We start from the raw sequence: 23,887 nt of genomic DNA, 5'->3' as shown, positions 1-23,887 counted from the left end.
TACACCGTGTTGGGTCTAAGGATTAAGGTTAAGGATATGAGGGGTGGGTACCACTCGTATTGAAGGGTATGACTTGTGAGGGTCATTTGTACCCTTGTGATGGGATTTTATGCAACTTAGGTAGGGGGTATTCTGGATATTCCCCTAATTATCCTATTAAGGTCCCATGACTTTTAACTCTCTTTGGAGTCTACTTACCCTATTATTCTATTCATTAATACTTAGAAAATCTTTTTAAACACTTTATAATTCTCTCAAAGGGTTTTGGGCAAGAAATCTAGTGTTTCAACTAGAGGACTAATTTAGGGATCTTGTTGGTGGTTTCTCTCTCTCTACTTTGTCAATTAAGTCATGCTCTCTTCCCTCATTATTAATTCCAACTAAAGGCATGAATTTATACAATGTCTTTATGATTTGAATGTTGTATGATTTTGGGTTTTTAACTATGATTTATGGGTTTTGGTTATAAATGCTTGGTTATGGTTTTTCCATGTTTTAATTGTGCTTTTATATGCATTAATGGTGGTTTTGGATAATTGGTTGCATCAGAATAGTTCTTTGGTAATGGAGTTTAGTTTTGGAAATACTATTCCCCTAATGTGTTTGATAAAATGCCTTTATCGATGTTTTCATTATAATATTGGTTTTTCAATGGAACTTATGCATGGGTTAAACTTAGTAATGGAACCCTAAATTGTATGAGTGATTTAAATTGTTGTAAATGGAATTTAAAGGACTTGGTGACCATTGTTTTAATTAATTGGAAATTATGAAATGTACATGGAATCCCTTAAACCTATATATGGTTGGCTACAGACAAATCTCGCAAGTTATTGTTGGTATAATAATACCACTAATAATGGGTTCAGTTAAAAAATGGTGAATGGATTAGTTGGTTGCTTGGTAATGATTTTAACTGGCAATAATGGTGGGGCGTGTAGCACAGACATGGAAGGTGAAGGTACCAGGGGACCAAAACTGGAAACTCATATTTGCTGATATAAAGTTAGTCTTATTGACCATGTGCATATTATCACGCTTTAAATTTGGGGGATGTACTAGTCATCCCAGGTTTTCTTCCTTGGTCGTCCGGCATCACGCCATTTTAGTAGGGGGAGCTAAACTCATATAGCCCATGGGTGGTTTAGAAAGGCATAGCTACACAACCTAGGTAAAGGTTTTAATGGAATGCTAAACCCGATTCCCTATGCCGACATGGTTATATATATATATATATATGTTTGTATGCATATATGTGGTTTTACTTGGTTTTATAAATGGTATTATTTTATCCTTAACCTGAGTTCATGCTAGCAATCACTTACTAACCACTCTTCAGGTGGCTGTATACCCATGCTTTGCAGGAATCGATCGTTCTACTCCTACCACTTAGTGATTGACTCGAGGACATCTGTTGGATTAAAGTGGTCAGCTTCCATCTTTTTGAGAGGCTCCATTTCATGTTATGGATACTCTTAGACATTATTTTTTTCTTAATATTGTTTTTCGCTATGGTTGGGGTTTTGTCCCAATAAAAAATTCTTACTCTTTTGGTTAGAGGCTTTATGGAACTTCTATGGATGGGTAGGGAGATGGCTATTGGTGTCGGCCTTAATATTGCAATTGGAATTAGGCTTGACATCATTGGACATAATTTTTCACTATTCCATCGTATTTTATTTTGGGATTAATTATATTATATTTTGGAACTTATTTGGTTATGACCTGATTTATGGGCCTTATTTTGATATTGGTTTGTTGTAGTATGGTTGATACGTTTTGGTGTAGCGGATGACTTTGTAGGGATGGGTTAGGAATAGACCTACACCAAAGTCAATCTTTGTCCCGTTATGCTATCTTTCAATCTACTTGGTATTCAGCCAAAACAAGTATGCTAATGGTAGTTGGGTTAGGTAATTGGGGGTGGTCCCCGATCCTGGTTGGACTTGGGATGCCCATTACGACAAGGCTCCCGATTAGGTTGTGTCAAGTTGGTATTGAAGCTTTAAGTTCATGGTTAATTGGGAGTCCACAAAGTCGTATCGAGTAGAGTCTCTTTTAGGGGTGTATAGCTCGCCACACTCATAATAGAGAAGCTGTAAGGAATTTAAGAATGTGTCACTTTCTTGGTATTCTATTTTTAAGGTTGGAGGCTAAGTCACGGAAAGCTTTGCTAATACTTTGTTGTTCACTTTTCAGATCATGTCTTGACGATCTGGATCACAAGGAAACTCTTCAGTTATATCTGGGGACAATGTTGATAGGGTACATCCTATATCTGGAGTTTGTTTTTGATCTCAAGGTCCGATCCCTAATAGTTCTGGAGTTCCTCCAGTTGCTACTAGTCCTCCTCAAGGTAAGTTTACTAATGTAGAACTTTGCCAGTCTATTCTTACTATTGTTGAAATGGTTTCTACTTAGGACGAGCGGGATTCATCTAGTGGATTGTCTGTTGAGGCCACAAGGGTTGGTCAATTTATGAAACTTAATCCTCCTATTTTTACTGGTGTTAATGTGGAGAAAGATCTTTGGGGTTTCTTGAATTAAATGGAGAAGATATTCAGGATGATGCAGGTCACTAATATGGAAGGTGTAAAACTAAACCCTTCTACTTTAACTGGTGTGAATGCGCAGGAGGATCTTTGGGGTTTCTTGGATTAAATAGAGAAGATGTTCAAGGTGATGTAGGCCACTAATATGGAAGGTGTAAATTTTGCAGCTTATCAGCTCAAGGATTTTACGTACCAATGGTATAAAGAGTGTAATAAGGATAGAGGTGATGTGGATTTCTTCCTTAAGGAATGCATTTTCTTGAGATTTTATGGATTATTTCTTTACTAACTAAGGGAAGCGAAGATAAAGGAGTTTTTGTATCTTAAGAAAGAGAGAATGTCTGTCAAGGAATATGACTCAAAGTTCCTTCAGTTGTCAAGGTATGCTCCTGATTTTATGGCGAATATAAGAGCAAGGATTAGAAAGTTTGCTTTTGGGTTGAATGGGGATTTAATCTTCGAAAGTAAGACTACCTTACTACTTAAAGATATGGACATTTCTAGGTTGACTATTTATATTCAGCAGGTAGAGAATGAGAAGAGTAAACAGGCAAAGTTCGGAGATCGATAGGGTAAGGGGAGAAAGTTTTCTAATCTAGAAGGTTCTTAGTCTTAGAGTTGTTGGGATGGCAGAAAATGGTAGAAAAGAAGTAGGGGAGTTGTTGTACCTTCTTTACTGTAAGTTCTCTTTACCCAAAGCAATCGGGTGACAGGTGTAACTGGGGTAGTGATATTTTCTAGGCACAGGGTTTCTAATCTCAGGCAAGTGGGTGTCAGTCAGTTTCTTCTTGCCCTCCTTATTGATTATGTGGTCTTCCTCAGTGGGGTTATTACAGTTAAAGAAGTGACAAATACTTCAGGTGTGTCTAGGAAGTCTATTGGCTCAGCGATTGTTTGGTTAATAAGGTATCTATGGGAGAAAATATAGTACCGATGGTTTTATCTTCTACTCCTGCACCCGGTGGTACAATACCTACTTCTATTACTACTCTTGATTCTAGTGTTGGCCTAAACAGGTTGTATGTTTTGGCATCCCGATAGGAATTCAAGGAATCATTTGATATCATTACTGGTACGTTACAACTTTTTTCTTAATACATGTATTTTATACTTGATCCAGGGTCCACACTTTCTAATGTGAACCCATTTATGGTTGTATGTATTGGTTTTGATCTTGAGGTTGTTTTTTATCCTTTTTCTATTTCTACCCCGATAGGTAACTTAGTTATTGCTAAGGTTTAGAGGCGGTGTGTGGTATCTATAGGTGGCAGGAAGACTTTGGTGGACTTATTTGAACTTGATATGGTGGATTTTGATGTTATTCTAGGGATAAATTGGTTACACTCTTGTCAGTCATCCCTAGATTATCGTACCCGTAAGATTGTCTTTAATTTCCCTATAGAACCAGTCATAGAGTGGGATGGTGGTTCCCTATCTCCTTGGGAGAGGTCTATTTCCTATCTTATATCTCAGAGGTTAACCTTTAAAGGTTGTCTATATCACTTGGTCTAAGTTAAAGATTCTAACTCGAAGGGTCAATCTTTTTATTTCGTTCCAATAGTAAATGAGTTTCTTAAGTTCTTTCCGGATGATCTTCCTGGTGTTTCTCCGTATGGGGAAATAGAGTTTGATATTAACTTGGTTTTGTACACTCTTCTAATATCTATTCCTCCTAATAGAATGGATCTGGCTGTATTGGGAGAACTCAAGGAATAACTTAAGGATCTACTGGATAAGGGGTTTATTCACCTAAGTGTACACCCATGGTGTGTACCGGTTTTGTTTGTGCGTAAGAAGGATGGTTCCCTTTAGATGTGCATTGACTACAAGTAGATGAATAAGGTAAAGATCAAGAACAAGTATCCTCTTCTAAGGATAGATGATCTGTTTGATTAGTTGCAAGGAGCCAAGTTTATTTCTAAGATGGATCTTCAATTTGAGTATCATAAGCTAAAGATTAGGGAGGTGGATATCCCTAAGGTGACTTTTCGTACTCAGTATGGGCACATTGAATTCTCGGTAATGTTATTTGGATTGACTAATGCCCTGATGACATTTATGGACCTGATAAACTGGGTTTTCAAGCAGTTATTGGATCTCTTCGTCATTATGTTTATTGATGACATTTTGGTTTATTCCAAAAGTGAGGTAGGTCATGCTAATCACCTCTGTACGGCATTGCATACCTTGAAGAAATAATAGTTGTGTGCCAAGTTCTCTAAGTATGAGTTTTGGTTGAATCCTATAACTTTTCTTGGTCATATTATTTCTATAAGGGGATCATGGTGGATCAGCAAAAGTTGGTTATGGTTAGAGGGTGGCCTAGACCTATGACTCCAATATACATCCGAAGCTTCTTTGGCTTGGCTGGGTATTATAGGTAGTTTATGGAAGGCTTTTCATCGATAGCTGCTACTTTGACTAAGTTGACTCATAAAAGGCATAGTTTTCTTGGTCGGATGCTTGTAAGGGGAGTTTTAAGAAGTTGAAAGATAAGCTAACTTTGGCTTCAATTCTGACTTTGCCGAAAGGAAACGATGGGTTCGTGGTCTATTGTGATACATGTCAGGTAGGTGTTGGTTTTTTGTTGATGCAACATGGGAAGGTAATTTTCTATGCTTCCAGGCAATTTAATGTATATGAGAGGAACTATCCTGCTTATGATTTTGAGCTGTTGGCAGTTCTATTTTCTTTAAAAATATGGCAGCATTATTTGTATGGTGTATATATGGATATTTTTTCTGATCATAAGAGTCTATAGTATGTGTTTACCGAGAAGGATCTTTATCGCAGGTAAAGAAGATCGTTGGAGCTACTCAAGGACTAAGATGTTAGACTTCACTATCACCCAGGTAAGGCTAATTTGGTTGCCGATACTCTTAGTAGGTTGTCCATGGAGAGTTTGGCTAATGTGGAGAGAGAAAAATGGGAATTCATGAAGGATATTCACCACTTGGCTAATCTTATAGTTCGCCTCTTGGACTCCAAGTATTGAGGTATAATAGTATAAGAAGTGGTTCGATCATCTCTTGGTGCATAGATCAAGGAGAAAAATGTTCTGGAACCTATCTTGATGAAAATCAAGGGTAAGGTTAGTGGGCAAATGATGATGGTTTTTCAAAACAATGGTAACGGTATATTATGGTATTGAGTAAGGTTGTGTGTTCTTGATGTCGACGGTTTGGGTCAAAGGATTTTTGCTAAGGCGCGTGGGTCGGGCTATGTTTTTAATCCCTATTCCACAAAGATGTATCATGATCTCAAGGAGATGTATTGGTGGAATGATATGAAGGGGGATGTGGCTTATTTTGTTGGCAAGTGCTTGGTGTGTCAACAAGTTAAAGGGGAACACATGAGACCTAGTGGGTTGTATTAAGAGATTGCTTTTATCAAACGTAAATGGGAGGTAATCAAAATGGATTTCGTTACTGATCTTCCTCGGTCTCAAAATAAATATGAATCGATTTGGGTTGTTATGGGTAGAATGACAAAGTCTTCACACTTCTTGCCAGTGAGTACTTCTTTTTCGGTAGAGGATTATGTGAAGCTATATCTTCAGGAGATTGTAAAGCTACATGGGGTACCTTTTTTAATTATTTTTTACTATGGACCATAACTTACGTCTCACTTCTGGCGGTCTTTTCAGAAATAGTTAAGGACTAAGGTGAGTCTGAATACTATTTTTCACCCACAGACGGATGGACAGTAAGAGAGAAACATTCAGACATTAGAGGATTTGCTTCGGGTTTATGTGATTGATATTGGTGACAATTAAGTTGAGCATATATCAGTGGTAGAGTTTGGTTAGAATAATAGCTATCATTCTAGTATTGGCATGGCTCCTTTAGAGGCATTATATGGTAGGATATGTAGATCTCCTATTGATTGGTTTGAGATTAGGGAGGAGAATATGTTTGGTCCCGACTTGGTTTATCAGGATATGGAGAAGGTAAAGTTGATTCTGGAGAGGCTTAAGGCTGCCCAAAGTCGCCGAGAGTCCTATACGGATTTTAGGCATATAGACTTGGAGTTTGAGGTTGGGGATAAGGTATTCCTTAAGGTATTTCCCAAGAAGGGAGTGGTGCAGTTTTGTAAAAAGGGAAAGCTCAGTCCCCGGTATGTTGGTCCTTATGAGATTCTACGGAGGGTTGGTTATGTTTCTTATGAGTTGGAGTTACCTTTTAGCTTGAGTTTAGTTCATCCGATATTTCATGTCTCTATGTAGAGGAAGTGTCTTGGTGATCCATCTTCGATTGTTTCTTTGTAGGGGTTTTGTATCTCATACTCTCTGTCTTATGAAGAAGTCTTGGTTAAAATCTTAGATTGGCAGGTTCATCGGTTACGGACCAAGGATGTGGCTTCGGTTAAGGTTCTATGGTGGAACCATAAGGTGGAAGAAGTTACATAGGAAGCTAAGGAGGACATGAAGTCCAAGTATCTGCATCTATTTTATGATCTTGGGGTTCATGTGAAAGGTATGTCTCTTTGGCACATATTTATTTTCTGAGCTTGTTAATGAAAAGATTAATATCTTTCCATCTTTATTTTAAAACTATTTTAAAGATAGGGAATATATTTGAAAATGCAAATGACTTGTGTGACTTGTATGTGGGGTTACCCCTACCTTGTCTGTTATTCGGGGATGAATGGCCCTACTTAGGGAGATTGAAAGACTCTAGTTTCTGGACCTTAGAAAATTTCCTGGAATTCTGGTTTCTGGACCTAATACTACTCATGGGTATGAGCCGTATGTTAGGGTATGGATGGTATGGTCCAGTCGTATGCTGACTAGTGTTTGTTGGTGGAATGGATTTTTATCACTAGAATGGATACGACTTGATGATATGAGTCGTATTGTCGGATACGGATCATTTGGTTTCTTTACTTAACCGTCGACTTCGTAACTTAAGTTGGATCTGAGTATCGGTGGCTCACCAAGAACTATAAGCCAGGGTACGAGTCATACCCAGGACTCGTATGGTGGTCAATATTCAAACCTTCTATGTTTCTATATTGCCAAGGACAGGTGAAGGGTACAAATCGTATCCTGTCAATACGACTTGGGTAGTATGAGTTATATACTGGATAATGTTGGGTTCAAGGGTTAAGGTTTAGGATACGAGTGGTGGGTACCACTCATATCGAAGGGTACAACTCTAAGTAGGGTGGACAATATAAAAATGGTAGGGATGGTGGTAAGTTGCTAAAGAAGAAGTGGGGGAGTTCTAGTCCTTTCTCCACAACTAGTGCTCCTTACCTGAAGCCGTTAGGAGATAGGTATCAGTAGGGTGGCGATAACTTTAGGGCATAATGATAACACTCATCTTACATGTCAAAATAAGTGCAAGGCAGTCATTGTCAATATATTTACCCAATTTTAGAGTCGGGGTAGAATCCACGTCGAACAATGTGAGTGGTGATCAAATTAATTCAAAATAATAGAGACAAGTCAAATTCAAACAAATAGTATAAAAGATAAAATAGGGGAGATAGGATCCTACACTAATGTTTCTTTTTAGTTTTTTCTAGTATAAATTCTAGGCTATGAATAATAGAGTTTTAACAATTATGCACGGATCTCCAATATATGCATTATTAAGGGAGTGACATGAGGGAGTTTGTAGTCAACATCAATTTTGTAAATCAAATATGGGTAGGCGTTGTTATAGATTTTGATGTTAGTCTTTCGAATAAACATAAAACTTTCACCCATTGATCCTTTTGAATACCTAATAGGTGTGTTAAAAAATTAGCAATCACAACCTCAATCTAGGCATCCCTATTTCTAGGATAATGCACATGGCATAGTCAACCTCACTTTCATCCTTATGTCTAAAATAGTGAAAGTTTAGCAAACTACACATATAATTGTCTATCATTGCTTTGGTCTCTATATCCCTCTTTTGAAGATGATATGGATTCCTACACTTCACCCAAAACCCTTCTTTTGAAGATAGCTTTGAACTTTCTAGAGCTTAGAGCTTTAACTCATTGAAATCATATGGGTATTTGGGGTTTTCACACATCAAATCCCAACAAAAATAACATAGTAATGGTAACACCCATAAACATGAACTACCAAATAGATGCTAACAATAACAACCCACAAACACTTGAACCCCTATTCACAAATAACCACAAGAGAGAGATTCAGCTACACATAAGATAAATAACCATAGATATACCCATAATCTTCATTGAAATGAATTGTTGAAGAATTAAGAAAATGTTACTTCAAACTTGGCTCTCCCACAATATTAACAATGGAAGTAAGCAAATCTTCCACTTAGAAAGTCTCCAATGTATTCTTCACCCCAAATTTATACAATATTTTCTTCTTCAAAAATGGAGGCTATAAAGTCTAAAGCTAAACCTAAAATTGGAAAGATTGTTATTTTTCCAAGGCTAGGGTTTGAAATTTTTTGTCAAATTGGGATCAATATTACAGTTTGGCCCTTGCGGTGAATACTTTTGTTAAGCTGTGATCTCTCCAACTTGGTTGCGATCGTAGTTACGCGACTACTACTAACTGATGCGATCGTATTTGATTGACCTTGGCTTGACTGCTGTAATCTTGGTCATCAAACCGTGACCGCGGTACCTAAGTGTCTTCTGTCGCATTCTTCAGCTGCACTTTTCCTTCTCTTGTTTGATTATTTTATGTTCCGATCAACATCTTTCTATCATTTTAATTTTGTGCCTACAAATACTGGATATTAGTGCATTTACTCACAAATATGGCTCATTTATTTATATAAATCAAGGCAATGTTCATAAATATTGAGTTTTAATGACTGGTAAAATCACCACACATCATACAGGGTGCCTAATCTCAGGCTAGTGAGGCTCATTCGACTTTATTATGCCCTCTTTGTAGGTTCCATGGTCGGTTGCATCAGGATTTTTATGATGAGGAGAGGGACAAGTGCTTCAAATATGGTCAACAAGGCCATATGCTTAGAAATTTTCTAGTTAGAAAGGTAGATTTGGGTGGAAACAAGCTTTAGGTTACCTCTCTATCTGCTTCAACACCCAGCTATGCTATCTCAACATCTATTTTTTCTTCTGGTACTAGCATAAGCTGAAATAGGCTATATGCTCTTATATTCCGATAGGAATCTGAGGCATCTCCTGATGTCGTGACTGGTATGTTACAACTCTTTTATCATAACATATATTATTTACTTGATCCATGGCCCAGTATCTCTTATGTGACCTCATTTGTGGCTGTATATTTTGGTTTTTATCTTTAGGTTATTTGAGATCCTTCTTTTTTGTTTCTACCTTGGGAGGTTACTCTGTGGTTGCTAAAAGAGTCTATAGGGGTGTGTGGCAGCTGTTGGTATTAAGGAGACATTGGCGGATTTGTTCGAATTAGATTGGTGGATTTTTATGTCATTCTGGGGATGGATTAGTTACACTAACATTATGTATTTTTATATTGCTGAAAACATAAGGTTGTTTTTAGGTTCCCTGGTGGGCCAGTTATTGAATGTGAGGGTGGTTCCCTAGCTCTTAAAGGGAAGTATATAGCATATCTTAGAACTTTGAGGTTAATCTCTAAAGGGTATCTTTATTATTTGGTTTGGGTTAAAGACTCTTACTCAAAAAGTCCTTTTTATTCAGTTCTGGTGGTGAATTAGTTTCCTGAGGTCATTTCGGATGATCTTCCTAGTGTTCCTTCAAAGAGAGAGATTAAGTTTGAGATTGATTTGGTTCTGGACACTAGTCCAATATCTATTCCTCTTTATGGAATATCTCCAACTGAGTTGAAGGAACTCAAGGAGCAACTTTAGGATCTTTTGGATAAGGGTTTCAAGCATTATAGTTTTTCTCTGTGGGGTGTCCAAGTGTTATTTGTGTGTAAAAAGAATGGTTCCCCTTGGATGTGTATTGGCTATTGGTAGTTGAATAAGGTGATGGGTAAGAATAAGTATCCTCTTACTAGAATAGATGATTAGTTTGATCAGTTGCAAGGTGTCAAATTCTTTTCAATGGTAGATCCTTGGTATGGGTATCATCACCTTAAGATTAGGGAGATGGATATCCTTAAAACGACATTTTATACTCGATATGGGCACTTTGAGTTCTTGGTTATGTTATTTGGTTTGACCTATTCCCCACCGACATTCATGGATTTGATGAATAAGATATTCCATCAGTTTTTGGATATATTTGTCATTGTGTTCATTGATGACATTTTGGAGTACTCTAAGCGTGTGGTGGATCAAGCTATTCACCTATATATGGTGTTATAGACCTTAAAAGAGTAACAATTATATGCCAAATTCTCAAAATGTGAATTTTGGTTGAACGCTGTAACTTTTTTAGGTCATATTATTTCTAGTTAGGGGATCATTGTGGATATACCAAAGGTTGCAGTTGTTAAGAAGGGGATTAGACCTATGACTCCAACCGACATTTTGAGCTTCTTGGTTTTGGCTAGGTATTATTGGAGGTTTGTGGAATGTTTTTTACTATAGCTTCCCCATTGACAATGTTGACTTAGAAGAAGGTAAAGTTTTCTTGGTTGGATGCTTGTGAAGGTAGTTTCGAGAAGCTGAAGGATAAGCTAACTTTGGCTCAGCTCTTGAATTTTCCTAAAGGTAATAAGGGGCTTGTGGTTTACTATTATGCGTCCCGGGTGGGACTTATATGTGTTCTGATACAATGTAAAAAGGTGATTGCCTACGCTTCTAGGAGGTTGGAGGTGCATGAGAGGAACTATCTTCTCATGAATTAGAGCTTTTAGTGATGGTATTTGCCTTGAAAATTTTATGGCATTATTTTTATAGAGTGCATATGGACATACTTTTTATCATAAGAGTCTACAATATATGTTCACTCAAAAAAATCTTATCCTCGGGCAGAGGAGATAACTTAATCTTCTCAAAAACTATGATATGAGTCTTCACTACCACCCCGGTAAAGATAGCATGGTTGTTGATGCTCTTAGAAGGTTGTTCATGGGGAGTTTAGCTCATATTGATAAGGAAAAATAGGAATTGGTGAAGGATATTCATTGTTTGGCTAATCTTGGAGTTCATCTATTGGGCAGTGAGAATGGTGGTATATTGGTACAGGAAGTAGTTTGGTCGTATCTTGGTGCAGAGATCAAGAAGAAGTAAATGTTAGATCCTATCTTGACAAAAATCAGGGGTGATTTTGCTGGGTAGAAAGTATTGGTATTTGAGATCATTGGAGATGGTACCTTATGGTACTATGGTTGGTTATGCATTCTTGATGTCGATGCTTTATGATAAAAGGTATTGGCTGAGATGGACGAATTGCACTATATTGTTCATACTGGTTCAACGAGATTGTATCATGATATCAAGTTGATTTATTGGTTGAATGGTATGAAGAAGGATTTCACTGAATTTGTGGTCAAATGTATGGTGTGTCAACAAGTGAAAGTTGTACACATGAGGCTTGGGGAATTGTATCAGGAAATTTAATTGCCTGAATGGAAATGGGAAGTACTCAACATGGATCTCATTACCACTCTTCCTTGATCTCAAAACTAATTTGATTTGGTTTGGGTCATCATGGATAGGATGACAAAGTTGGATCACCTCTTGACAGTGAGGATTAACTTTTGGCTGAGGATTAAGTGAGGTTGTATTTACATAATATTGTTAATCTGTATGGGGTACCTAATTTGTTTATCTCTAATCTTGGTAAGCAGTTTTTATCTTACTTTTGGCAATAATTTCATAAGGGTTTGGGTACTAAGGTTAGATTAAATGTAGCCTTTCACCCACAGATGGATGGGCAAGCAGAGAGGACTATTTGGATATTAAAAGATATGCTCTGTGCATGTGTGATTCATTATAGTGGTAACGGGGTTAAGCATCTACCTCTTATAGAGTTTGCTTACAATAATAGCTATCATTCTAGAATTGGGATGGCCCATTTTTAGGCCTCGTATGGTAGGTGGTGTAGATCTCCTATTTGGTGGTTTGAGCTTAGTGAGGCGGATATGGTTGGACAAAATTTTGTTTATCAAGCTATGGAGAAGGTAAAGGTGATTTGGAATAGGCTTAAGGCTACTTAAAGTTTCCAAAAGTCCAATGCTGATGTATGGTGTAGGGTCATGTAGTTTGAGGTTAGGATAGGGTTTTCCTAAATGTGTCACCATAAAGGGGGTAATGTGATTTGGAAAAAAGGGGAAGACAAGTACTCGATATATTGGTTCGTATGTAGTTTTGAGGAGGGTTGGTAACGTCGCATATGAATTGAAGTTACCTTCTAGTTTGATCTTCATTCATCTAGTAATCCATGCCTCTAGGTTAAGAAAGTGTATAGGTGATCCTTTATCAGTTATTCTATTGGACGAATTAGGTATCTCGAATTCTCTATCTTACAAAGATATCCCAATTGAGATCCTGGATCGGCAGGTTCATCAGTTGTGGACCAAGGATGTAACTTCAATTAAGCTTTAATGACGGAACCACATGGTGGAATAAGCTACTTGGGAAGCGGAAGAGGACATGAAGTCCAACTATCTCCATTTGTTTTTTGTCCCAGATATTCATGCGGAAGGTAAGTTTTCTTGATCATATCTTTGTTTCCAAACTTGGTTAAAGAAAGGTTAATTTCATTGCATCATTGTTTTCAAACTTAGTTAAAGGTTTGAATGGTTATGTTGGGTTGTAATTTGTTCTTTTACTACCTTGTCTATCATTTTGGGATGAATGATAGTAGTGGGGGAGACTGAAACACCCTGGGTTTTGATACATAGAAAATTTCTTGGTTTTTGGCTTCTGGACATCATACAATATGGGATACTAATTGTATGATGTGGTATGGTTTCTTTAGTCTTGGTCGTATGGTGATAAGTATGAGTTGGATGGTTTCTGTCCAAGGTATAGTTTGAATACACAAGTCGTATGTTAGGGTACTAGTTGTATGTTGTCAATCATATGTTGCCCTAAGTTTAGTCTAGGTGATTCTATTCTGCCTAGGGTATAATTTTAGGGTACTAATCGTATGTTTGGGTAATGTTTTTCTTGGGTAGTTGTATGTTGGACAGTGTTGGGTCTAATGGGAGGCCTAGGGTATAAAATAAGGGTACAGTTGGGGTGGGGTGGTCGTACTATCCTGTGGAAATCTTAATTAGTTGAAGTTGGAGGTAATCTGGAGATTTCCCCTCTTAATCTATTATGACCCCACAACTTAAAACATATTTTTGGGGATTCATTAACCTATTTGCAATCAATCAAACACTCTTAAACACTCTCAAATTCTCTAAAGGCTCTTGGGTTAAGGAATGCTAGGGTTTCCTTCAATGTAGTCAATTTGGTATTTACAAGGGTGATCTCTCTATGTCATCTTCTTAATCTAAGGCATGTTACTCCTCCCTCAATGTTAGTTCCAACTAAAAGAATGTTTTATGAATTGTTTTCATCACATAAGTGTTGTATCATTTTGGGTTTTAAAATACATGTTGGACGTTTTGGTTAAAATGGTTCGTAATGCTTTTCCCATGTGTTTTAATTATGGTTTTCACATTATTAAGGTGGTTTGAACATTTGGTTAATTGGTACATAGTTTTACCTTTGGAAGCACTATGCCCCCAACTTGTTTGATAAAATGCATACGAGAATGTTTTTGGTTAAATTGTTGCACTTTCATTATTGCACTAATTGGTATAAATATTTTAAATAGTTTATAAGGTTAAATGGACTACTTGTTGAGTACATGGTAACCCTCTAAGTTAACTAAATAATGCAATCAATGTGTAAATACGAATCCCTTAATCTTCGAAAGATTCGGTAAGAACATTGTTTGCAAGCTATAATCGGTATGATGATTCCACTACTTATAGCCTTGGTTAATTTTAAATTTAATGGTCAGTTAGTTGTGTGGTAATGTTTTTAATTACACAATAATGACAGGGTGTGATAGCTAACCATTAAAGTGTGAGTCCAATAGATGGAAACTTGAAACTCATGTTTGATGATATAAGGATTGGTCATGGCAATCATATATGATACTTATGGGGCACACAGGAATCCCCTAAGTACACTTGTACATATGTATCATGGAGAGCGAAGGGTACACATTAATCCCCTACTCCTATGGTATCTTTGGTTCATTCGGCTATACACATTGAGGCCCGTTCAGGGGGTTACACTGGACCTATTAGCCCGTGGATAGTTCTGGTATGGTTGAGCTACACATACCTTGGGTAATGGTTTTAAAGGCATGCTAATCTCGATTCCCTTTCCTATCATGGCTATATATATATATATATTAATGTATGGTTATGAATTCATATGGTTGGTTCACTTGGCCTTAATGGTTTCCATTATTTTATCCTTATCTTGAGTGCATGCTAGCGTTCACCTGCTAACCCATCTTCGAAAGTAGTATCCCTACGTGATGTTGGAACCAACCGTTCTACTCCTCCTACTTAGTGATTGAATTTGGTATTAATTGTTGGATTAAAGTTGTGATCTTCCATATTCTAGAAGACTCTATTTCATATCATGTATGTTTTTACTTACTATGGTAATTTCATAGGCATTGGATTTTGTTATGGTTGGGTGCATGTCCCAATTGGATATTGTTTTACTTTTGGATAAAAACTTTATAGAACTACTATACGTATGTATAGGTGGTGTCAAAAGTGGTGTCAGGCTTAGAATTGGCATTGCTATTGGGGCCAATAACGTTTGACTTTATTTAGGATAGTTCAATCCTATTATGTTATGCTATGGACATGAATTTGGTTATTATTTTTGTTTTGGTATGGTAATTGGTTGGGTATAGGATTGTTGGACTTGCTTGGGTCTGCCTCATTTATGGACCTATTCTAGAGTTTGGAATTGTACAAAACACTATCTTGTTGTATTTTTGTAATTAATCCTACTTAGGGTACATGTTTGGAGGTTTGGTTTGGTAACGGGAGTGGTCCCCGATACTGGTTGGACTTGGTATGCCTATTATAATAAGGCCTTGGTTTGGGTCTTGGCAGGTGGATTTTGATGTTATATTGGGATGGATTCACTTCATTCATGCTACGTGTTTATATATTATAGGACCAAAAAGGTTTGTTTTCACTTTCTTAATAAGATGGTACTAAAATAGGATGGGAGTTTCTTGATGCCCCAAAGGGAGGTTTATTTCTTATCTCGGAGCCTAGAAATTGATTTCAAAAGGGGGTCTATATAATTTAGTTTGGGTAAAGGATTCTAATTCATAAATTCCTTTGAAATCTGTCCCTATGGTTAGTGAGTTTCCTGAAGTATTTCTGGATTATATTTTTGTAATTCCTCTGAATAGGAAAATAGATTTTGGGAATTTATTTTTTATAAGACACTCGTGCTATTTCTATTCCACCTTATTGAATGGCTATGGAAGAATTAAAAGAGCTAATAGAGTAGCTAAAAAATCTCTTTGATAAATGATTCATTCGTCCTAGTGTCTCTCCGTGGAGTGATCCTGTATTTTTCGTGTAAAATAAAGATGGATCTCTTAAGATGTGTATAGACTATCGTCAGTTGAATATGGTGATAGTGAAGAATAGGTAGAGGATTGATGATGTTTTTTAGCATATCGAGAGTGCTAGATACTTCTCTATGACAAATTTTTATTTGGGCTATCATCAGTTGAAAATTTGGGAGAATAATATTACCAAGACTTCTTTTCAAACTCGGTATGGTCACTATGAGTTTCTAGTTAAGTTATTTGGGTTGAGTAATGCTTCGAATGCGTTCATGGATCTTATGAATCAGGTTTTCAGGCAATTTTGTTACTAGTTTATGATAGTTTTTGGTGATGACTTCTTGGTGTATTATATGAGTGAGGAGGTTCTTGCCAATTACCTCTAAATTGTGCTGTAGACCCTTAAGGTCTAGAAGTTGTTTGTAAAATTTTCTAAGTGTGAGTTTTGGTTGAGCACTGTGACCTTTCTTGGTCATGTTGTTTCTAGTGAGGGTGTCAAAGTGGATTCACAAAAAGTTGATATGGTGAATAGATGGCCTAGATCCACGATTCCATCTGACATTAGGAGTTTCTTTTACTTCACCAGGTATTATATGAGGTTTGTAGATAATTTCTATTCTATTACAGCTCCACTAGCAAAATTGACTCAAAAGAAGGTTAAGTTTATGGTTTCATGCTTGTGAGGGTAGCTTTGAGAAATTGAAGGATAGATTGACTTTCATACTAGTTTTGAACCTACCCAAGAGTATTAACGCTTTTATTGTGTTTTATCATGCATCCCATGTGGGACTGGGTTGTGTTTTGAAGTAGTATGGTAAGGTAGTGGCATATGCTTCTAAGAACTTAAGGATCACTAAAAGAACTATCCGACTCATGATCTAGATTTAGTGGCTATGTTTTTTTCTTTAAAGATTTAGCACCATTATCTTTATGAGGTGTATATGGATATCTATTCAGATAATAAGAGCTTGAAGTATATGTTTAATCAGAAGGAGCTGAATCTTAGGCAGAGAAACTGGCTTGAATTGCTTAAGAATTACGATGTGAGCTAGTTTTAACATTAAGTTCCTATTTGTATCTTTTTCTTTATTTTGTTCTTCTTCTTCTGTTGCCATACTGCTAAATTCATCTCTTATAGCCATTTCATATTTTTTCAATATATTTATAGGTGTTAGTTTGGTTACTGTTGTTCCTTCTATTTTTTTATCATTCCTTAATACCTTTTAACTATCTTCAGTTAAATTTAAAAACCATAATTTTGTTGTTCCTATTAGTGTTCTTTCTATATATTCTGGTGTATCTATTGCATTTATACCATTGTCTAATAATTTTTTTGTTATATATCCTATCCATAATTGCATCATTTTATCTACATCTATTACACAGTCTAAATCTAAGAAGTTATAATTTTTATTAATTATTTATTTTGGTGTCCATTTGTTACATTCATCCCTTAGATTATATTTTTTAAAATTACTTTTATAGTAATATGTAGGTTTTTTTTATTTCTAATGTACTAGGTATTATTTTTTTCATCGTCCTTTTTATCAAGAGTATTTATTTCCGTGTTTGTATTTTCTAAGTTTTCTTTATTAATTACTTCTTGTTTTTCATTAATTTCTAATTTTTCTATATTTGTTAAGATTTCTGTATATGTTTCACTATCTTCCGAATCATAATTATCTGTTTCTTATGCATCTATTGTATTTATTTCTATTTCTTTATTTTCTAATATTTCTTTAAATTGATTTATCTCAATTAATAATTTTTGTTCTTTATCCTTTTCTTCTTTTTTCTTTCTGTCTTTTTTCATACGACTCTTTTAGTAATTGTAGTTCTTTTTCTAATTCAGCAACCCTATTATTTTTAGTTTCTTCTATTTTTCGTATTTCTTCTGTAGTCTGTTGTTTTATATTATCTATTTCTTTTTTTGTTATCTATTTCTTCACTTTCTTTTGCTATTCTTACCATAGCTGTTAATTTATCTTCTAATTTTAATTCTTCTTTTTCTAACATTAAATATAAATGTTCACCTATTTTCTTATATATTTTTCTTAAATTAGAAAATACTGTTTTTATTTTTAATCCTTCATGATTTTCATATATTTTTTCATCTATTATAAATTCTTCTTTGTTCATTTTATCTACTTGATAGTGTATAGATCATGCTGATATATGTATTCTAGACTATCTAGTTGTGATTCTAAATATGATATTTCTCCCTTTTGTGCTTTTATTGATTTTTGGCATACTCAACAATCATGTTATATTGTAGTCTTTCTTTTCTTATTTTTAATTCTTTTTATTTTTCAGATATTATTTGTTTTAGTTCTTTATATTTTTAGGATTTTGTTATGTTATTCATCTGTACAATATTAATAATATTTTGGTGGATATCGAAATCTGATTTTATAATAATTAGGTGGTATGTATCTCATTCTTCTAGATTTTAAATGGATTATTAATTTTGCCTCATTATTAGATATTAAGGTAATTAAGTAAGCTAATCTGTGGGGGTTTTCTTTTGTTTTATTCAACTTCTTATAGTCTGGGTAGTAACTAGTTAAAATTCTTTTTATTTTTCTAAAAGCTTGTATATTTTTAAATGGTCTTCTCATAGTCAATAAATAAATAACAACAAGATAACATAATTAATAATAGCTTATAATTAACAGTTAAATTAACATCGCAAATATTTCTCATAATTAACACATATCTAAATTGTACGGGGGTACGGAGAACTTGGGTAATTTGCGTGGATAACTAGTAGATAACTAGTACTTACTAGTTTTATCATGTTAATTGAAATGCTATGTTATAGCATTCCTTAGTTATTTGTTTTAACATTATTAATTCTTTTATATTATTCGTCTAGATTTCCTTTGGTTATTTTCTTATAGGTGGCGAATGCTCTATATAATTATGGTATAGCTATAAGTTTATCTCCTTCTTGGGTATATACGGTATTGAATAATCCATAACTGAAATAATTTTACCTAAGCTTGGGTTGGTTTTCGGTAGTGCAATTAACTTGTTGTAACCTTGTAAGTTTTGGGTTATATATTTTGTGTTTGGTTCTTGGATATTTGTAGCTCTGGGGTTTTTGTGGATATTTTCTATGTATGCTCGAGTTATATGGTTATAGGCTTTTCTGTCTTAGTTTAAACTTTCTCGATATGTGGTAGTTTTGGGGGTATAAACAAGGGGTCTTTTTGTGTTTTGGTATAAATGGTTTTTCAAATATCTTGTTCATATTCATGTTCTGGCATCTTTGTCCACTAACTCCTTTGCTAGTACTTGCAATTGTAGATTGATAAACATTATGGCTTTTATGGAGTATCCCAACATCTCCTTTTAGCTCTGGAATTTTATTGTCTTCCGATCGACTTAGCTCTGCACACTGCTGAGTTATCTGAATCATAGCTGCAGACTTCAGTTTAACTTCATTAATCTTTAGCTTTTCTATTTCATTACCCATACTGTCCACTTTCATTAAAAGTGTAGTTAGGGTTTTGAGTATCTTTTCTAAAGCATCATCTTCTATTATATCAGTCTGTGTAGCTTTGTCTTGATATGTAATCTGCAATAACATTCTTGTTTCTTTTGATTACTTCAATTGTAAATGTAAAATTTAATATGTTTAATACTAGTCTCCAAATTTCCTTTGTTGTAACTAAATTTTGTATTTTCTTTGTTAACCACCAATGTACCTGTGTATTATCTATTCGTACAATAAACTTGTTATATACAATATATGACTCAAATGCTAATAAACATTTATATAATGAGCATAATTCTTTTCTATTTATTTTCTATTTTATTTTTGTTTCATTAAACTTACCTGAGTAGTATCTACAATGATGTTCTAATTTTTTTTCTTCATATTTATATGTAAGTACTCCTCCGTAACTATATTCACTTGCGTCTGCTTCTACTATATATGTAAAAATTTTATTTTCACCTGAAAATTGTAATTTTGGCAATTCCTTACAAAGTATTTTTATTTTCTGAACTTATTTTTTATCTTCTTTGTTGTAATTATATTCTACATCCTTTTTAAATTTTTCTGTAATGGCTTTAGGTTTTCTGCTAATTTTGGTATATATACTCTTTCTTGGTTTACTAATCCTAAAAATGATTGTAATTTCTTTTTTGTATCTAATTCTTCTTTTGAATTTATTATTTTTTGTACTATATGTTGTTGCATTTTTACTCCACTTTTATCTATTTGTATTCCTAAAAACTCTATCTGATTTTTCATAATTTCATCTTTCTTTTCACTTAAACTTATTCCTAAATTTTCTATTATACCTGCAAATTGTTCTAGTAATATTAAATGTTCCTCTTTAGTTTTTGTATTTAATAGTAATCATCTATGTATACTATACAATTAGGTAATAGTTTAAAATACCTATCCATAAAGTGTTGATATCTACCTGGTGCATTTTTATATCCAAATGGTAACACATTCCATTCATAAAATCCTTGTGGTACCGTAAACACAATTAATTTTTTAGAATTTCTTCTAACTTTAGTTGGTAAAATCCTGATTTACAGTCAAATTTGCTAAAGTAATTATAAGCTTGTATTTGTCTTATTTTTAATATCTTATTTGGTATTAGATAATTATATGTCATAGTTTTTGCGTTTAGATTTCTATAATCATTAACCATTCTATTTTTTTCTTTTTTTTGTTCACTATGTTTATTTACTATAAATGCTGGACTATTATGTTTACTATTGTTTTTTTGTATGTATTGTTTTTCTAATAATTCATTTATATGCATTTTAAATTCTGTTAAGTCATCAAAGTTATATGTTAACGGTTTTTGGGTGATTATACTATTTTTATCTGTTAGCTCAATTTTTACAGTAGTTTTATATTTTTCCTATTCTTTTAATGGATCTTCACTGTATAGTTGTCTTAATTTTTTCTTTATTATTTCTATCTTATCTATTGAAAATATAGTTATTTCTTCTTTATATATTGAAAATATAACTAGTTCTATTGTGTCTTCAATATTTTTTATATTTTTTAATTTTTTTATGATTTTTTCACTTCCTTTTATCCAATCAGTTTTCTTTCTTATTTTATTAATAACTATTTTTGCTCTTACCTTTTGTTTACATGGGTTTGTAAACCACCAATGTGGTCTAGTTATTTTATGTGGGTATAGTTTATCTTATAATGGCATTCCTAAAAGCAAATCTTTTGATGTTAGTTCATAATTATAGATCTCTTCTATTGTTAGTATCTTATCCCATACTTGTATTTTTATATTTCTAGCTTTATAGGTAATTAAGCTTCCTTCATTATTAAATCCTTTTACTATTATTGGTGTTTTTAGTTTGTCCCATTTGTCTTCTGGTAAACAATTATATCTATATAAGTTGGCTTCTGCTCCTGTATCTATCATAGGTGTATAATATCTATTATAATATCCTTCTACTATTATTTTCATAAGTACATATATTTTCATATCATGTCAAAGCTCTTTTTATTAATAATTTTTCTCTATTATAGGCTATGGTTATTTGTGTATGTTCTATATTGTAGGGTTTTACTTGTTCTAACAATTTTATTCCTAATATTATGTCTACTTTTTGCATATCTTCCTTTATTTCAAATTCTATTTTTATTTTTCTAACTTCTATTATTATTTCCTTTCTATTGTATCTTTAGTAGTTATTAAACTTCTTGGTAGATCTGGGCATATATTACTATTAAATTTTATTTCTTCATTTTTTACTTGATATTTTGCTATATGGTTTTTTTCTTGTCCTGTATTTAGAAGTATTAAATATTCTTTTTCATTTATTGTTCCTGTTATATAATATTGAGTTAAATTAACTGTTGAAGTTATTTCATAATTTGTTCTTTTTGATGATCCTGATTATTCTGGTATTTTGAAAGCTATTCTTTTTGTTGTACTTATTCTATCATTTATTTTTTCTAAATCTTCTTCTATATCCATGTGTTTGTAACTGTAATCATTGTTATCAATTGTTTTTACAAATTGTTCAAAAGGACTTTCTATTTGTATTTTATTAATTTTATTTTTTTCCCGTTATTTTATGTTTTGTTGTTAATACATATAGATTTTTACATCTTGCTGTAAATATTTTACTTCCTGGGGTTATTTCTATTCCTGATTTTTTTCAATAAAATACTAATGATTTATCTATATTTTTATCTGTTATTGCTAATGAATAATTCACACTTATTATGAATTTAAATTATTGGTATATTAAATTTCCTCTTATGGCGGTTATTATACTTTTTTCTTTAGGTTTTATATTCTATCATCTGCTAAATATAATTCTATTGGTGTATCTATTCCTTCTCTCAAATGTGCTTTTATTAATATCTATGTTCCTCCAAGGTGTACATATTTTATTGGGTCTTTACTTTTTATATCATTTATTTCTTTATTAATTAGTCTTTTTGTTACTAGTCGTATACTAGCTCTACTTTTTGCATATCCACAGTCTATTACATGTTCATTTTGGCTTACTACGTAGTATTCTTCTTTTCGTCTACAAAATATGTTTTTTATTATTGGTATATTAAATATTTTTTTTACACTTAAATCTAATTTTTTTTCCTTTTATCTCGTCAAATATATTATTATCAAATATTATTTTCTGATCTGTTCCTTCTTCATTTAAATATTCTTCCTTTGTTATTATTTTTATATCATCTTCAGTCATTTGGTTCATCTAATTCACTATCTATTTCATTATTTGTTTCATTTTCTGAAATTTCATATATATTATCTTCACTTTCTAATTCGTAATCTATATAATCTATTTGCATAAATTCTGCATTTTCTGATATTTATTTCTTTTTTGGGTCTTTAGGCATTTTACAATCTCTAGCTAAATGTTCCACAATTATCTTTTATAGATTTCTTTCTCCTATATGGTCTTTTATATTTATAATTTTTTACATAATATCTTTTTCTTGATTTCTTATACTTATATTTTAATTTTTTGTATTTCTTATATATCTTATGTCTTTTTCATTTCTTATAATATTTTTCTTCACATCCAAATTGAGGTGTTATTTTATCTTTGCAACATGCTAAATTTTTTATTAATGTTTTTCCATTTTCATTTCTTCTCTGTATTTTTCACATAAATTTCTATACCATTGTTGTAGAAATTTTATTCTTTCTCCTAGAGTATCTATTATGTTTGCTTCATCCCAACTCTTTATTATTTTTAAACTAAATGGTTCAGGTAATTTACTAAAATATAATATTTTAACTTCTTTACTTTCTTCCGTATTATATGCTCCCTTATAGTAATATTCTTTAAAGCACACGTATATTCATCTATATAGCACATATTACATATTGCTAGTTTTAACATTAAGTTCCTATTTGTATCTTTTTCTTTGTTTTGTTCTTCTTCTTCTGTTGTCATACTGCTAAATTCATCTCTTATAGTCATTTCATATTTTTTCAATATATCTATATATGTTAGTTTAGATACTGTTATTCCTTCTATTTTTTTTATCATTCCTTAATACCCTTTTACTATCTTCAGTTAAATGTAAAAGCCATAATTTTGATATTCCTATTAGTGTTCTTTCTATATATTCTATTTTATCTATTGCATTTATACCATTGTCTAATAATTTTTTTGTTATATATCCTATCCATAATTGCATCATTTTATCTACATCTATTACACAGTCTAAGTCTAAAAAGTTATAATTTTTATTAATTATTTATTTTGGTGTCCATTTGTTATATTCATCCCTTAGGTTATATTTTTAAAAATTATTTTTATAGTAATGTGTAGGTTTTTTTTATTTCTGATGTACTAGGCATTATTTTTTCATCGTCCTTTTTATCAAGAGTATTTATTTCTGTGTT

The sequence above is a fragment of the Capsicum annuum genome, chromosome 3, assembly GCF_002878395.1.
Source record: "Capsicum annuum cultivar UCD-10X-F1 chromosome 3, UCD10Xv1.1, whole genome shotgun sequence".
Classification (NCBI taxonomy): Eukaryota; Viridiplantae; Streptophyta; class Magnoliopsida; order Solanales; family Solanaceae; genus Capsicum; species Capsicum annuum.
This window is presented reverse-complemented; position numbering follows the sequence as displayed.